Source organism: Sinocyclocheilus anshuiensis, unplaced genomic scaffold, assembly GCF_001515605.1.
Source record: "Sinocyclocheilus anshuiensis isolate Anshui unplaced genomic scaffold, SAMN03320099.WGS_v1.1 scaffold450, whole genome shotgun sequence".
Classification (NCBI taxonomy): domain Eukaryota; kingdom Metazoa; phylum Chordata; class Actinopteri; order Cypriniformes; family Cyprinidae; genus Sinocyclocheilus; species Sinocyclocheilus anshuiensis.
In genome coordinates, this window is record NW_015546056.1 from 762,937 (window position 1) to 775,509 (window position 12,573).

The following is a 12,573-nucleotide window of genomic DNA, read 5'->3' on the forward strand; positions in this document are numbered from 1 at the left end:
TGTGTGTGTGTGTGTGTGTGTGTGTGTGTGTGTGTGTGTTTAGCGATTTTTTTTCCCTCTCTCCATCTCACCTTCAATGTCTCTGATTTCCACTGTCTGTTTTGGTTGGTAATCGTTTGGTTGTCAGGTCATGCCATATCCAGCACAGGTCCTTTATTTCAGCTGCTACAGCCTCTGTTTTTCATATACTCTAGTTAGACAAATCACAAAATATTACGCTTCTGTGGCAAAAAAGTAAAATACATAGAAATGATCTTCCATTCTATATACTGTATAGCACAATTGAAATACCATAGTATTTCTTCTAATATGTAATCTGTAAAGCTTGTGATGCAAGCAAGACGTTTATCAAGAAAATCCAATCAGGTCATTACATTATGAACATAAGAAATAATGAACGCATTTGTAGTAAATTCAACTTTTTTTTTTTTTTTTGCAGACTCTTGCTAACACCGGGTTTAAAAGTCAACATGAAATTGTTGCCAGATATATCTGTATTTAAAAAAAGCCTTTGAAGCAACTTTATATTTCTTCTGATGTCACCCTTTGCATCCAAACACCTTTATTTTGCTGTGAACACTCACTTCACAATTCAATCAATTCATGTTGCATAATATTTATTTTCCGTTTTATATTTTTTCTTATAGATCAGATCTCCAAAGTGAAAGTGGGTTGTGAACAGCGTCTCATGTTGACTTTGAGACCTTCACTCATTTCATGTCCATTTTACAGATCTGTTGCTTCATTTTGAGTTTTTGCATCATTTACCTTTCATTTGTTTGGTCGTTTTTCTCAAAGCATGTCTTGCCTTATTTGTGCCCATCTGAACTGGCATCTGTTAGCTTGGATGGAGTCCACTAACAGGAAACTCTCACAGCTACACCTGCCAGACACCTGTGCCCTAATGCCAAATTTGCAAAGCTATTTTGGACTTCATGAGTAACTCTTTTGTATTGTTTTTGAAATGACTCTACATAGGAAACACATTGACATGTTCAAGCAAAAGATGGAAGCACCTCTTTGGTTAAACGTGAATCTGTGTCTCACAAAGGAATACATATTTGTACATACAGAGGTACAGTGCATATTAATATAAGTTATATAAGTGTTTTATGTCACTGTAAGTATCATAAATGTGTATGTATTTCTTTTTTGTTATCGTGCAGCTTCATATGTACAGTATGTCATAAGACATTTTTTTATTATTTCTTTGCCATTAGTCACTGTCATGTCATTATTTGCATTTTACTGTGTGCCAAATGTACTGTTCTCAAAGGATGTGAATGTGCATTGTTTGGTTTGTAACCTATTAAATAAGATGTCAGAAATGAACCAAATTGTTTGAAGTCCAAATTAATCTCCAAATGCACAGTACTGTAGCCAAGACAAAGTGTTTTAAGAATCTAAGTGCATACTCTGTATTTGTACCGAATGCTGGAGAAGACAGTGATGGTTGATTGTCATAGGCTATGAATAAATGAACTGCATAGAGGAAATAATGAGCAAAGGAAATATTTAAGCATGAGAGAAATTAGAGGGTGAACTTTGGTTAAAAATAAGGGTCATCATGACCAAAACAAAGAGTGAAGGATTAGTCCTGTCACATGCGACCTTCTATTCTAGATGGAGGCTATAGATGTCCAAGGACATGAGGGAAATGCATATGCTTGTCATTTTGGGAATGCTCAGATCTTTCTGAGTGCAATAGTTCACTGAAGTGAAAGTTACGTTGTGCTGTATTTTCAGAATAAATGAATGATTGAGGATACTACAAAACAGTTGTTTAAGACATGAATATATATATGAGGTCTCGTGGGAAGTCACCAATAAGGGTAAGAACTTACAACACGGTGTGTTACAATTTATGGAACACACTGTGTTGTAATTGTCTAATTTACGTAATTTCGTTTTTTTTGTGCATAACTTCCAATTTTAAGCAATTATGCAAATTGTATGAATATAATAGCCTATTTGATTGTATTTATGATACATGCTAGCTGAGATTAACCTTTGCCAGACAGATATGCAGGCCATTTTATTACATAAATGTTATAGTTAATATTTGAATTTACAGCAGAAGAAATGTTCATTTTCCTATTGGGTTGTGTGCCATATTATGTAACTTTATAAACTATATATACATTTTATATATTATAAATCTAAAGTGTGTGTGTGTGTGTGTGTGTATTTGTTTGTGTCTGTCTATACTGAACCCATATGTTTTGGTGGTTTACTGTTGGTAGGAGAGAGATTACATCAACCCCGACATGTTTTATATATATTTTGGCATGTTTGTATTGATGCGTGTTGTGTAAGATAGCCATAGTCCCCGTTCTTGGCCCCATTTGTATATCATGAGCTTCAGTAGATTATAATGATCCACCGAAATGAATTTTTACAAAATCTGTTTTCATTAAAAACATTCATTTTTCAAAGTTTTCACAAAACAGAAAACAGCATATAAAATAGCAATTATTCTAAATTATTTAATAATCAGAACTCTAATAAAAACACTGTCACAGTGTGCTGTGCAATCAAAGAAGTGCCAATTAAACATCACCATTTCAGTCAACGATTTTGGCTCTTTAAAACGGTCTCAGCCAGATTCATTCGCAATCATTACATTGCTGAAAAGTTGGTGCATCACGAATATGTTTTATCAGAAGTGCAATTGTTTGTAACTATAAGGCACAACAGAATTAAGCAAGCCTCTAATGAAGTAGTCATCAGTGTTTTGACTGAGCGTTAAGTATTTGTGTGCTTGTCAGTAGGACCGAATTGATTGCTGTAGTGTTATAATTCATGCAGGGTGGCTTTTTGATGGTCATTCTGGCCATTTTTTGCTCATCATTTGTTGTAGTTCTCCATTACGTCACCCTGAATCACCAGGCTTTGTCTCCCGGGTTCATTCTGTGCCGGGGTTAGAAAACGGTGCAGTGGCTCATTTACGAAGAGAAAGGCTGTGTTTTGTGATGGGCTCTGTTAACTCCCTCAGGCTGAGAGCTGGCCATTAGCCTGATCTAACTTGTGTTTCAGAGCATTGTTCTGTGCTCTGCTGCAACATAACTGCTTACCTGCATCTAGTTACCTAACCTGAGATTGGCGTCTAAGGGCCGGATTTACTAAACTGGGCCAATTAGCCTGAGACCACAATCCTATAAAAGCCACAAAAATAACTTTTGCATGCCTTTTCATTGCTAATTTTTAACACCAAAAGAGGGACTTCCTGGCACAAGCTGTTAATAAATCTGTCTCTAAAACTCTTCATTCAAAGAAGAAAGTTGCTGACCTTGTATTGACAACTAACTGTTGCAAAAACAGTCATTTCCAAACTAGGCTCCTTAGAAAAAAGTGCCTGTGATGACATTTCTGCAAAATGATGTTGTTTCTGCGTTTGAAAACATTGTACCACCTACACTAAACTCTACCCCTAAACTTGCTAGTGTGAGCAAAAGCAAATGTAAAATAAAATAAAAACTTATTTGCTGAAGCAACTGTCATTTTAGCTTGCTTCTACAAGTCTTTGAGCCCTTTTATCATGACTCGTGTGTCACGGCACTCGTACATGAGCACAAGTGCAGTGCTGTACCAGGTGTGCTATCAAGCAAGTTTACTATGTTAGAAAAGCCATATGGATCTGATTATGTGATGCAAACATCAAAATGTATTTGTTTACAAATCATGCACTGTGGTAAATGTGTTTTAAGGTTATAACTTCATATTGCGCAAGGAGCTGAATCTTTATTATCTTATTATCTATATTATGTTCCTGTATTTGTATGAAAGGCAATAAAAGTTGGTGGTGTTTTACTGCCACTAGTGCTCATTTCAGCTGGAAACTGCAGTGAATTGTATGTATTGGTATGATTTTGGAGTTTTTCTGAAGTTTAGATAAAGGCATGTTTTTCCAAGAGCCTCAAAGGTTGGTCGTGTTCCATCACTTACAGTAGCTTCAGGGGTCTCAGAGTATTTTGCAAGAATTTTGGCTTGTTCTGTGTGTGAACATTCAGAATGAATTCAGATCATCTTAGAAATTTGTTGTTTATAACATCCTTTGTGAATGCAACATGCTTGCAATTTTCATAATACCAAATATATTTAGCCATTATTATTATACTAAACAAATGGCTCACAAATACAATGAGACACACTTTCCTGCTGTCACCATATACATAAACTTAAGTCATACGACATTCAAAAATTTGGGATTGTCTTTTTTAAATAATTGGTAGATTTTTGAACAATCAAAATTTGTAAAAAAATTTTACAACAATTAGTACGTGTTTGAACTGTCTCTTATGCTGAACAAGGCTGCATTTATTTGATCAAAAAAACAGTAAAAACTATACTGTGAAATATTGCAACCTAAAAAATAAAATATTTTTGTGGAAACATGATGCATTTTTGTTGAGGTTCATAAGAACAGAATTAATTTGAAATTTTGTTGTTGTTGTTTCGTAACAATTTATGCATAAAGTTTTTAATGGATTTTTTATTTTTATGCATCCATGTGAATTAAAGTATTCCTTAAATAACTAAATTAATTGACTGAGTAAAAAAAAAGTGTAGTTTTAATATATATATATATAATTTTTAACTGTTTCGTTAATTGAATCAAACTCTTTAGTGCCATTACTTAAAAATAATCCTCACAGAAGCCTCATATTGTTCATATGAGAATGTTTTGTTAAAAGTATATGTAGATAGCTACTGCTTTTTTGTATCATTATATAGATTTTACGGCATTTTATTCATGTTCTTTTCTGAGTGCATTGCCATGATTGTAGCCAACAATATTTACAATACTGCAATGATGGTTCCTCTGAAGAATCAACACTTAAGCCCTTTCAAGAGCATTTATATTGACATATTTATCAGATATCATCAAAAGGCTGCAAGGTTTACCGCATGCTTTCTATCTTTTCCTCTTTGTGTCATTTGTAGGTATCAGCAATGGGCATTTGAGTAGGACTGATGTGGGCATTTAAGACCTTTGTTTTCACAGGAGAATCCAAGATATGAGACTTTGGTGGAGAAATTCAAAGAGCCTCTCATGCAGCTGTAGGACTTGTCTAAACAGAAATGTGCAGTTTATTGTGACAGGATCTCTAGAGAGGGTCTGAATGGAGACTTCATCGTCCCACCCTCGGCTAACGGCAGGGGTGCGAGGCACTGCTCTCGGTCTGGGAGCTTATTTTCTCCTTCTCTTTTTCTTGTTTTCTGCCTCTTACTCCAATCTCTCCGCTTGCCTCTGATTCCGTATCGCTCCCATCTTCTCTTTCTTAAGGCATACTGATCTTCTTTACCAGTGTTTTTCCACTCTTTAGCTCCTCCAGACCACTGTCTCCCGATGCTTGCTGTTAGCCAACCCCATTCTTCCTCCTGCTGCATACTTCACTGTCACATAAATTTCTAACATCAGCTGCTTCCAGATGAACTTTACTCTCATTACCGTTATTTGGACCCCATCACTTAACTACGTCATCGACAATCACAGTAAACTTTGGCCCCGGTTTCCTATAATTGCGTAGAATTCCTGAAAATTAGATCTATGAGTGAACATGAGTGTGGCAGAATTGGAGCCTCATCTGAATGATCCTAATTCATTGTGTAGCAAGTGTAACCTGATATTTTTGTGTGTATAAATTTGATATCAAGCATTATTGTTTTTAAAATCGATTTATATTTCCATCATTTCGATTGACATTGTAGCCAACGATATTTTAAAAGCCACAAGAAATGGAAGACGTGAAATGCAGTAAAAGTCTGTGGCAGTGCAGTACATGGTGATAAAGAGCAATATTTATCTACATTTATTTTCATTAAAGCATTTCAATATATGAACGGTGTTATGATGCAAAAGAGTTTGATTTACTGAAACAGTTTTACCAAAAGAAACAGACTTAGAAACTTTTAAAATATTTCACAAACCCTAAAGAAATGGTCACTGAGCCAATATTTGCTTATGGTGTGAATAAAGTCAACATTTGATAAAAAAATTTTCAAAATGTTTCAAAATTCAATGAATTCCTGATTGATCAAATAAAGTCTAGGCCATCATAAATAATCGATTTATACATATATTTTTGTAATTATAACTTATATAATTACATTTAGAACTATACAGATTATTTTACAGATTAATTATATAACAATAATAATAATAATAATTATTGTTTATTATTATTATACACAAATATGAATAATGGTTCAAATTCTGAGAAATGTTATTTTTAATTAATTTTTTTTTGCTTTAAACACTATAATGAGTAACCATTAATAAGCAGTGATAAAAACATAATTCATAATTAATATTTATACATAAATATATATATATTTTAATGTCCATTTATTTTTTGTTTTGTAATATAAATATTTTCATAATATATAAAAGAAAAAAGTGTTGTACAAGAGCATCTACTCAAACAAACGAACTAACTGAGCCCCAGAAGGGGAGTAAAGTGGAAAGGATTGTAGATGGATCTTATCAAAGCGACAAAATTCCATATCCAGACACTTGCACTTGATTTTCATATTTAAAAAGGCTTTTTAAATGCTTGAAATGATGCACATTGGATGCTATTTCTAGAAATCCACCAAATTATGTCATTTATTGATTATTAATATACTGTATATGAATATTGACAATATTTGAATATTGTTCATTCTGAATCCTCTGGAGTGATGGTGAACAGGTACGACTGATGACGTTATATCATTGAACCATGCATTCAATCTGTATTGTGAAAAGTGCTGTAAAAATGAACATGAATTGAACTGAATGGTGTCTTTGAAGAACCATGTGCTTGAACAGCGGACCGGTGAACTGTGTCTGTATATGTATGTAAGTGTTGCGTCAGCACGACGTGGTCGAGCGGGTTGTGCCGGCGATGCTTGTTTGGTTGAGTTTGAGAACGTTCTATTCCAGAGGATCAGAGATTAGCCTGGACCACATTGTTCTCTGTTTGTGTTTAGCAAGATGCCAAAACCACAGGAAAGCAGACTGTAAGCAAGCTTTGGTGTTTGTCATTAGAATGAGTGGTCAGGCACCTGCGCTTCACCTCTGTGTTATACATTAACAAAGCCAGTCTGGCCTTGAGCTGAATTTACATGCGGCCGGACACATGGTTTGTATTTTGTTAATGTGTTTACAACACATACTGTAGTTGGAGAGGGTATTATTTATCTCCATTGATTGTACTGAATTGAAAAAGACAGCAAAATGCAATCCATTATCCAAGTAATTAAAGGGGTCATATGATGCGATTTCAATTTTTCCTTTCTCTTTGGAGTGTTACAAGCTCTTGGTGCAAAAAGAAGATCTGTAAAGTTGCAAAGACTAAAGTCTCAAATCCAAAGAGATATTCTTTATAAAAGTTCAGAGTCAGCCACAGCTACCTAAAACGGCTCGTTCTAACACGCCCCAACATACCTACGTCGCTCTGAGGGAAGATTAAATAATGTTCTTTTTAGCAACATCATATGACCCCTTTAAGTCCAAGCTGCTTGTTTCCATACATCGAAAATTGGCAGTGACCAGATCTGAGATCTGCTATTTGACGTCACATTGTCTTCACCGATGTATTTACAAACAAGATTTGAATGTGCGCAAGTGTGAATGTGAGTCGAGAGTAGCCAGGACAGACTACTTTTTGTGTTACAGTTTAACTAGATGAATTAGATTTTAGAAACTTAAAGCAATCCCCAAATAAATAAATAAAATGTTAAATAAAGTTAAATAAAAATTGACTATGAAATTCAAAAATTCATGTCTGCATTTTACTAATACAAAAATATATGTATAAAATTTAACAAAATATGTTTATTAAAATTGATAATATATAAAAAATTTGACTACAAAATTCTAAAATGTCTACGTTTAACTAATAAAAATATATGTATAAAATATAACGCAATATCATTTTTTAAATTTGTGATTTTTATAAAAATTGACTACAAAATTCTATAATTCATGTCTACATTTTACTAATAAAATATAAAAATGTATCTCTCTCGCTCTCTCTCTCTCTCTCTCTCTCTCTCTCTCTATATATATATATATATATATATATATATATATATATACACATACACACACACACAATTTAGAGAATATATAATCTATAGATTTTGATATGCAGATTTTTGTATTTATTATTATTATTATTATTATTATTATTATTATTATTATGTTTATGATTTTGACACTGTAATAAATTATCTTTAGTCTGTAAGAAAAATATGCACAATTAATATTAGCTTTATTTATTTACTTTTTTTTTGCAATTAAAAAAAAAATCATATTTGTTTTCAGTTTAGTGCATATTTAACCATAAAATGATACGAGTGATATAAGTAATACATCATATGATGTAATTTATTGGTAGAACCACTATATTGAAAACGTGTGAAAATCAGTAATTCTGAGTCCTTTGAACTTTAATATTACAGATTTTATTGTACGAAAAAAAAAAATCCATATTTTGTGTTCCACAGAAAAACTGAGATCACACTGCTTTGGAATGACATGAGGGTGAGAATGTGCTGACAGAATTTTCTTCTTTTTTGTGGGACTAGGGTAAACTCTCCCTTTAAAGGGCGAAATGTAACTGGTGAGATGTGAAGAGCTTGCAGCGCTGCACCCTGTTACCCATCAACTGTTTGCTCTGTTCACCAACACTCGAGGGCCTGGGGGTTTGTGTCTGGACTACACAGCATCTGGCTGCTGTGTCCTAAAGCATGAGCTGTTTGTTATGAAAATAGTTGTGTGACCGGACAAGCAGATGGCTGCGGCGACACTTCTAGTTCTACCTGAGGCTACACAGTGACATATACTCACAATATGATTCAAATCAAGCAGAGAGACTAGTGAGGAGGGGGGCGTAATGATCAGCGACCGCTGAGGCCTGCCGTACATACTACATACCTGTTTTGACATTCAATCAAACTGCTCTTTTTTCACTTATAAATAAAACTTCTGTCATCATTTTCCCTCATTTGATTTAAAACCTGTAGGATTTGTCCAAGTTGTCCAATGTCCAAGTTGCTCTTTTTTATTGATTTCCTATGCTCTTTTCTGATTCATCCTGCCAGTTAAAAAAAAAAAAACACATCATGAAGTGATCCATATACCTCACGTCTTCTGAAGCAGTGTTATTTTAATATCATTGATGTGCTATTAGTTTAATTTTTGAATTAAATTTGAATTCAGTTTTTTTTCTTTTTTCCTTTAATTTTGTTTAGTTGTAGCAATTGTTGTTTTTTTTTGTCATTTTTATTAGTCAGTTTTTATTAATTGGTTTTTGAATATGTCTATATAGTTTTATTTAATTTAGTTATTTATTTCATTTCAGTTATTTTAGTACTTCAAGTAAATCTAAATGAAATTGAGAAATGTTAGCTGAAATACAAACAAACGATGTTACATTTTTAAAATATATTTTATTTCAGTTAATGTTATTTTGTTTGTAGTAACAGATGTTTTCTGGTTTTCATTGTAGTTCACAAATATTATCCTTTAAAAAAACAGCATGTTTATATATACAGTGGGTACGGAAAGTATTCAGACCCCCTTAAATTTTTCACTCTTTGTTATATTGCAGCCATTTGCTAAAATCATTTAAGTTAATTTTTTTTCCTCATTAATGTACACACAGCACCCCATATTGACAGAAAAACACACAATCGTTGACATTTTTGCAGATTTATTAAAAAAGAAAAACTGAAATATCACATGGTCCTAAGTATTCAGACCCTTTGCTCAGTATTTAGTAGAAGCACCCTTTTGATCTAATACAGCCATGAGTCTTTTTGGGAAAGATGCAACAAGTTTTTCACACCTGGATTTGGGGATCCTCTGCCATTCCTCCTTGCAGATCCTCTCCAGTTCTGTCAGGTTGGATGGTAAACGTTGGTGGACAGCCATTTTTAGGTCTCGGGGTGTACTCACTTCTGTGAGATACTGTATATATATATAAATATAATTTATTTATTTTATTTTTATTTTTTTATTTATGTCTGTGCACCAGTGTTGTTATCATTTAAAACTATAAAAATACTTTCTGGAAATTTTAATAAACCTGGAATAAAATAAAATAAAAGATAAGTGTTTGTTGGCATTAGTTTTTTTAACCTGTTCCTGTTTAAATTCTTGAGTCTTTCCCAGGTGCATGATGTAATGCAATGTAAAACAATCATTTCTGTTGAGTGTCAATTGCCGCAAAGAAACATATGCATGGTATGTGCTTTATAGGGTTCATTTGAAGTTACGTCTCGCTTCATTCATGCACCATTAGTGTCTTGCAACTTTGAGTTTCAAAATAGTATGTTCTGATGCTGACTGAGATATGGTTGAGGTGAAGGTTGAGACGCTGTTACGCTGATGGGAGAAGCAGTATTATGCATCAGGTCTCGCATATGTGGAGTGGACCATGATGATTCATTGTGCAAGTCTAAAACTGCATCACTGCTCGTTTATCTCATGCTAGGAATTCCTTGAGAGAAGACACCCTTATTTTGCCTCGCTGAAGGTGGCAACCCTAAGGTCAGCAGTATTATAGGTTCCTGGAGAGGCCCGCTCAGTGTGGGGCTGGAATAGCTGGGGGTATTTCACGCAAGGCAAATGACCATTCTTCCAGTCATAAGGTCGCGTGTCATTGTTTGCATGCCTGAAGAGGTCAAGACTGCTTAGTCAGGTTTCGTGTTTGTTTATGGCTGCTCCCGTGCCGTGCGACCGTTTTATCATTAACCACATCTGTGAGCGCGAAGGCCATTGGTCCACCTGCTCCGCTCACCTGCTAAACATAGTTCAAGTCAGTCGCTCCGTTAAGTTTGTTAATCTGTTTATTCGTGACTTTGTTAGGATCTGAAAGCAGCTCATATTTCAGCTTCAGCTGCGTGACTTCAGGAATCTCATACAGTAGCTCATTTGTCAAACTGAAATAGAAACCGTCCTCGTGACAGGTTGACGTCTATCGCACTTGCGTTAAATTCTCGGTTTAGTCGGGAGGGTTCAACAGCATGTGAATCTCGCACAAGTTTTGGTAAAGTTAAGTTCTCTTTCACTGAACAAACTGACGTTTGATTTTGTTGCTGCGTTCAAGTTGGATTGGAATTGATGTTACTAAAGTACAAAGGTGCAAGTGATATTATAAAGTGATATCAAATAGAAAATAAACCCTGTAACTTTCACCATTTGCCACGTTTAGCATTCGAGGCGACGGGTTACATGTAATCTTTGGTGTGACAAAACCTCTGACTGCCTAACAATAGCTATTCTTCAGGTCATTACCTGTTTTCCATTGTTGGTGGTGGTTTGGTCTTGTAGGGTTAAATCAGAGCCTGTAGACATCCGCGTCTGCTACAGAGGGTTCACTAGACTGTTTCAGGACCTGAATGAGCGCTAGATCTCCTTTGTTTAATGTCCTGCAGGATCCTCTGGCTCTGTGCACTAACAATGAAGTAGACTGTCTGAACTTCAGACATGAACATGTTCATCCAGAGACCTCTAAAGTAGTGAATGACGTGCATGACATTTACTTTGAGTGCGGTGAGAAATGATTGAATGTATTTTGTATATGAGATTGTGTATGACACACTTGTGCTCGCAGCATCTGTTGAGTGGTGCATCGTGAGCACTTACTCCAGCTTTGGCTGAGTATGGATCATCTTAGACTGTACGGTTCTATGAAGAGACATTTTTATAAAAAATCTTCAATCATTGAAACAACTAGTGGAACAGTTTGCGTTATATCTGCACATTTGTCCCCTGCAGTCATATTGGATGAAGGACAGGAAAAGTGGACGTCAACCTCCTCAACTCGGTCTCCATGGAAACCTGCACAGTACCTATTCATTTTCTTCTAAATAGGACAAGAGGAAGAAGGGACAGGAGTATTGTTTCTGATATATTATGAAGAGCAATTTGGACTTCATTGCTTGTGACCTGGCAGAGGATCAAAATGATGGATATATATATATATATATATTCAGAATTAATAATTTTCTTTTAGTTATTACATCACATGAAAGTTGTGGCAATACATTCCACTGTCCTAAACTGTCCTAAAACTAAACTGGTTTATTTTTTCTGGTTTATCTTTGCCAGTGTAATACCATTTTTGTTTTTATTTATCACAAGTTATGGAAATAAATTCCACTTGTCTTGGCTGTGTGACAATAGATAGATTGATGAATGGGTGACTTCTGAACATCTGTAATCAGAGAGTTGACAGAGTTTCCAACATTCAACCAGATAAATAATATCTTGTCATGGAACAGATGTGTTCTAATTTGGGAGAATATTTTTGTTTATTAAATCCAGGATGTAGCTATAAGTGATCATTCCCATAAGCACTTGAACCAGCCAGGAATGTCCCACTTGAGATCTGGTACTGACCCATCTGCTATACTGACAGCTTGGGCTAATGAGAATAAGCTTTTGCTGTGTCATTATTATTGGTTTATTCAGTTTAGCAGTTAATGTTGATCAAGAGACAAAATAGTTTTGTTTTAAGGCAAAATGCATTACTGAAAGGATATCTGTGTGTGTGTGTGTGTGTGTGTGTGTGTGTG